The sequence below is a fragment of the Triticum dicoccoides genome, chromosome 4A (assembly GCF_002162155.2).
Source record: "Triticum dicoccoides isolate Atlit2015 ecotype Zavitan chromosome 4A, WEW_v2.0, whole genome shotgun sequence".
NCBI classification, from domain to species: Eukaryota; Viridiplantae; Streptophyta; class Magnoliopsida; order Poales; family Poaceae; genus Triticum; species Triticum dicoccoides.
The window spans coordinates 434,821,975-434,828,672 of record NC_041386.1 but is presented as its reverse complement, the minus strand read 5'-3'; positions in this window follow the sequence as shown (position 1 = coordinate 434,828,672).

The following is a 6,698-nucleotide window of genomic DNA, read 5'->3' as shown; positions in this document are numbered from 1 at the left end:
AGAGTGATGCAACACAGAAAGATGTTTTCTGTGGCGCCTACGTCTGTTGAATAGGAAGTTAATGATAGTGATCATGAAGCTTCGGATCAAGTTGCTATCGAACCTCGTAGGTCGAGATAAATGGATCTTTAAGAAAAAGACGGGCGTGGGCGATAATGTTACCTTCTATGAAGCTCGACTTATGGGAAAGAGTCTTTTCACAAGTTCAAGGAGTTGACTACGATGAGAATTTCTCACCCATAGCGATGCTTAAGTCCGTCGGAATCATGTTAGCATTAGCTGTGTTTTTCAATTATGAAATCTGACAGATGGATGTCAAAACAGTTTTTCTTACCAGTTTTCTTAAGAAAAAGTTGTATGTGATACAATAAAAGGTTTTGTCGATCCTAAGGATGCTAAAAGGTATGCTGGCTCCAGCGATCCTTCTATGGACTAGAGCAAGCATCTCGGAATCGGAATATATGCTTTGATGGAGTGATCAAAGCTTTTAGGTTTATACAATGTTTGCTAGAAACTTGTATTTACATGAAAGTGAGTGGGAGCACTACAACATTTCTGATAAGTATATATGGATGACATATTGTTGATCCGAAATAATGTAGAATTTCTCGAAAGCATAAATGGTTGTTTGAAGAGTATTTTTTTTCAAAGGAAGACCTGGATAAAGCTGCTTACATACTGGGCATCAAGATCTATAGAGATAGATCAGGACGCCTGATGATACTTTCAAAGAACGCACACCTTGACATGTTTTTGAAGGAGTTCAAAATAGATCAGTCAAAGAAGGGGTTCTTACCTGAGTTGTAAGGTGTGAAGTTGAGTAAGACTCAAAGATTGACCACGACAGAAGAAAGAGGAAGGACGAAGGTCGTCCCCTATGCTCTTGTCATAGGCTCTATACAGTATGCCATGCTGAGTACCGCACCTGTTGTGTGCCTTGCCACATGTCTGGCAAGAGGGTACAAAGGTGATCTAGGAATGGATCACCAGATAGCGGTCAAAATTGTCCTTAGAGGAATAAGGAAATGTTTCTCGGTTATGGAGGTGATAAAGAATTCAACATAAAGAGTTACGTCGATGCAAGCTTAACACCTATCCGGATAGCTCTGAGTAGAGATACTGGATACATATAATGGAGCAACAATTTGGGATAGCTCCAAGTGGAACGTGGTAGCATCATCTACGATATGACACAAAGTTTTGCGAAGTACATAGGGATCTGAATATTGCGAGACCCGTTGACTACAACCTCTCTCACAAGCATAACATGATCAAACCCAGAACTCTTTGAGTGTTTATCACATAGTGATGTGAACTAGATCATTGAGTCTAGTAGACTCTTGGATGTTGGTCACATGGCGATGTGACCTATGAGTGTTAATCACATGGCGATGTGAACTAGATTATTGACTCTAGTGCAAGTGGGAGACTGTCGGAAATATGCCCTAGAGGCAATAATAAATTGGTTATTATTATATTTCCTTGTTCATGATAATCGTTTATTATCCATGCTAGAATTGTATTGATAGGAAACTCAGATACATGTGTGGATACATAGACAACACCATGTCCCTAGTAAGCCTCTAGTTGACTAGCTCGTTGATCAATAGATGGTTACGGTTTCCTGACCATGGACATTGGATGTCGTTGATAATGGGATCACATCATTAGGAGAATGATGTGATGGACAAGACCCAATCCTAAGCCTAGCACAAAGATCGTGTAGTTCGTATGCTAAAGCTTTTCTAATGTCAAGTATCATTTCCTTAGACCATGAGATTGTGCAACTCCCGGATACCGTAGGAGTGCTTTGGGTGTGCCAAACGTCACAACATAACTGGGTGGCTATAAAGGTATACTATAGGTATCTCCGAAAGTGTCTATTGGGTTGGCACGAATCGAGACTGGGATTTGTCACTCCGTGTAAACGGAGAGGTATCTTTGGGCCCACTCGGTAGGACATCATCATAATGTGCACAATGTGATCAAGGAGTTGATCACGGGATGATGTGTTACGGAACGAGTAAAAGAGACTTGCCGGTAACGAGATTGAACAAGGTATCGGGATACCGACGATCGAATCTCGGGCAAGTATCGTACCGCTAGACAAAGGGAATGGTATACGGGATTTATTAAGTCCTTGACATCGTGGTTCATCCGATGAGATCATCTTGGAGCATGTGGGAGCCAACATAGGTATCCAGATCCCGCTATTGGTTATTGACCGGAGAGTTGTCTCGGTCATGTCTGCATGACTCCCGAACCCGTAGGGTCTACACACTTAAGGTTCGATGATGCTAGGGTTATAGGGAAAGTATGTACGCGGTTACCGAATGTTGTTTGGAGTCCCGGATGAGATCGCGGACGTCACGAGGAGTTCCGGAATGGTCCGGAGGTAAAGATTAATATATAGTTAGTATGGTTTTGGCCACCGGAAGTGTTCCGGGCATCACCGGTAGTGTACCGGGACCACCGGAGGGGTCCGGGGGGTCTACCGGGTGGGGCCACCAGCCCCGGAGGCCTACATGGGCCAATAGTGGAAGGGACCAGCCCCTAGGTGGGCTGGGGCGCCTCCCACCAAGGCCCAAGGCGCCTCCAAGAGGGGAGGGGGGCAAACCCTAGGGCAGATGGGCCCTAAGGCCCACCTCAGGTGCGCCTCCCCCTCTCCCCCTTGTGGCCGCCACCCTAGATGGGATCTAGGGCTGCCTCCACCCCTAGGGAGGAAACCCTAGGTGGGGGAGCAGCCCTCCCTATCCCCCTATATATAGTGGAGGCAAAGGGGCAGCACAACACATGAAGTTCCTCCCCTGTTGGCGTAGCCCTACCCCTCTCCCTCCTTGTGTCTCGTAGTGCTTGGCGAAGCCCTGCTGGAGTTCCGCGCTCCTCCACCACCACCACGCCATCGTGCTACTGCTGGATGGATTCTTCCCCAACCTCTCCTTCTCCCCTTGCTGGATCAAGGCGTAGGAGACGTCACCGGGCTGTACATGTGTTGAACGCGGAGGTGCCGTCCGTTCGGCACTAGGATCATCGGTGATTTGGATCACGACGAGTATGACTCCATCAACCCCGTTCGCTTGAACGCTTCCACTTTGTGATCTACAAGGGTATGTAGATGCACTCTCCTTCCCTCATTGCTAGATTACTCCATAGATTGATCTTGGTGATGCGTAGAAAATTTTGAATTTCTGCTCCGTTCCCCAACAGGGAGAACTCAGTACGCAAGGTTTCCTGGATCGCAATGATGTCAATGTGTTCGTCACGCATGTATTCGACTAGTTGGTGGCGTCGGCCATTATGACCGAAGCCGCGGATGTTCCAAAAAAGGGCCCGCATCTAAGCCTCCATCGGGGGGCTGCTTGACCCCAGGACACGAGATGCGCTTTGGGCGCGGAGAGCAGAAGTGCGGGACCGAGTGCGCCCACGAATAGCCCCGTCGACCACCGGAGGGGCCTGAACAGCGGTACGGGCAGTCTGGTCCTCAGGGGTCCTACGCAGGCGAGCCTGAGTCTCAGCCAGCTTACCATCCAGGATCTCGCGAGCCCTAATGGCCGCGATCTGCTCTAAGGGGGGACCCACTTCCCCCCTGAAAACGATGGTCGAGTCAGTGGCCACCTTGGCAAGGTGTCCAAGAGGAACGGCCTCAAGCGCGGAAAAGGAACAACAGGAAGAACTGGGGAGGGCAGAATCCACACCTGACTCGAGGTTCCGAGCAGCCGCCCGGATCTCAGCACGCTCGGCGATGGACGGAACCGAGGCATCGGCCGGGCGGGCCGCATCAAGGCGGGCGCTGCGGCGAGACGCCGTCCCCAACGTCAAGGAGGAGCGGGGCTGCCTGGTGTACGCCACCATCCGGGGAGGGATCACGGAAACCGGAGTGGTGATGACCACGGCCACCGCCGAAGCCGGGGAGGCAGGGGAAGTGGGGTGGGCGTCGGGGGCCACCAGCGGGGGAAGAAGGGCGACGAGCACCAGGGTGTCACAAGACGCATCCCCCACAGGCGGGAGCACTGGAGAGGGCTCTCCGAGGGGAGGGGTCCCACCTTCACCACCCGTGAGGACCGGAGGGGTCGGGGCCGGGGGGGACGGTGGTTCCGGATCCGATGGAGAGGAGCGGCGAGCGAAGTCGACGGACGGAGAACGGGGCGACGAGGGGGGCACGACGAGCAGACCAACACTCGAGATGTCACTGGCCGACTCCGAGGCAGGGGGGAGGGCGCCACTGGGGGTGCGGCCAGCTGAAGAGCCACCACGAGGTCAGCGGCAGACACTCGAGTGCGACCCTTCCCGGAGCCGTCGCGGCCCGAGGGGGGGTTGGCGGGCTCACGAGACGGGGAGTGGGAGCGCTCAGAGATGTCGTCGTCCTCCTCGTGGTCATCAAAGCGGGAGTGGCGGGAGCGCCGGTGGTGGGAGCCATCGGCATCCGCAGGCCCGCCCCCTGGAGGCTGTCGGCGAAGAGGCGGGGGCGGCCAATGTGGTTCGGTGGCTCGGGGCAGATGGTGAGGTCATATCCGTCGTCGTTGAAGAAAACCCGAAGCATGGTGTGGAGCTTCGAGGCGTCCAGGCATTTCACCTTGACCTGGACCTCCTCCTCCTTGCGCAGAGAGAGCTGTCGACCACCACCACCTTGCCCAGGATCTTAGACATACTGCGAATGACCCGCTCAGACCGGGCCACGTCTGGGAGGCCGGCGATGAGGAGCCAAGCAGTGTCGAGGACCGCCACGGCCTTGGGATCCCACCTCGGCTCGGAGATGTTCACCACAATCCCATTGAGGGCCAAGGTGATGTTGTCGCTACGGGTGCAGAGGCCCATGCTCAGGGCATCGGGGAAGATCACCGAGAAGGCGTTGGGCGCGGTGGAGGTCACCTGCCAATCCCACTTGCATTGGTAGAGGTGGTTGAGCTCGGCCTCGATCAGCTCCGGAGTGGCGACGCCCTCCCCCACGACCGTCACAAGGGCCAGGAGCGAGGGGGGCGGGAGCTCCGGCACCTCAATGTGGAAGAAGCCCATGTCCTCGATGCCGTGGCCGTACATCATGATCTCCTCCGTGATCGGGCGCCCCGGACAGAGAACCGCAGGGTGCCCGGCTTCCTTGCAGAGGTAGCAGGTCGGTGGGTTGGGGCAAGCCACCTGGAAGTGGCCGGGCAGGCCGCAGTTGAAGCACGGCGGACCCTCGGGGGCGGCGATGGCACCCGAGGCCGGGGTCACCACGGCGGCGGAGGAGGCGGCAGGTGGAGGGCGAGGCGGCCCCTTCTTCTTCTTCTTAGCGCCCGGGCGCCCACGGTTCCCGTTGCCACCGTTAGATGGCGGAAAAGCGGCTTGGGCGTGCGGGGGCTGGTAATGCCGGTTCTCAGGGGCGGCGGACCCGGAGGCGGGAGGAGCCTGACGCGGAGGGGAAGGTGTTGGGGAATGTAGCAATAATTCAAAAAAATTCCTACGTGTCACCAAGATCAATCTATGGAGTCATCTAGCAATGAGGGAGGAGTGGATCTACATACCCTTGTAGATCGCGCGCGGAAGCGTTCAAGAGAACGGGGTTGATGGAGTCGTACTCGTCGTGATCCAAATCACCGATAATCCTAGCGCCGAACGGACGGCACCTCCGCGTTCAACACACGTACGGAGCAGCGACGTCTCCTCCTTCTTGATCCAGCAAGGGGGGAGGAGAGGTTGATGGAGATCAAGCAGCACGACGGCGTGGTGGTGGAAGTAGCGGGATTCCAACAGGGCTTCGCCAAGCACTGCGGGAGGAGGGAGATGTGTCATGGGAGGGAGAGGGAGGCGCCAGGGCTTAGATGCGGCTGCCCTCCCTTCCCCCCACTATATATAGGGCCAAGGGAGAGGGGGGCGCAGCCTTGGCCCTTCCTCCAAGGAAGGGTGCGGCCAGGGAGGAGTCCATCCTCCCCAAGGCACCTAGGAGGTGCCTTCCCCCTTTAGGACTCTTTCTTTCCCTTATCTCTTGGCGCATGAGCCTCTTGGGGATGGTTCCCTTGGCCCATATAGGCCAAGGCGCACACCCCTACAGCCCATGTGGCCCCCCGGGGCAGGTGGACCCCCTTGGTGGACCCCCGGACCCCTTTCGGCACTCCCGGTACAATACCGATAATGCGCGAAACTTTTCCGGCGACCAAAACAAGACTTCCCATATATAAATCTTTACCTCCGGACCATTCCAGAACTCCTCGTGACGTCCGGGATCTCATCCGGGACTCCGAACAACTTTCGGGTTACCGCATACTAATATCTCTATAACCCTAGCGTCACCTAACCTTAAGTGTGTAGACCCTACGAGTTCGGGAGACATGCAGACATGACCGAGATGACTCTCCGGTCAATAACCAACAGCGGGATCTGGATACCCATGTTGGCTCCCACATGTTCCACGATGATCTCATTGGATGAACCATGATGTCAAGGACTTAATCAATCCCGTATACAATTCCCTTTGTCTAGCGGTATGATACTTGCCCGAGATTCGATCGTCGGTATCCCGATACCTTGTTCAATATCGTTACCGGCAAGTCTCTTTACTCGTTCCGTAACACATCATCCCGTGATCAACTCCTTGATCACATTGTGCACATTATGATGATGTCCTACCGAGTGGGCCCAGAGATACCTCTCCGTTTACATGAAGTGACAAATCCCAGTCTCGATTCGTGCCAACCCAATAGACACTTTCGGAGATACCTGTA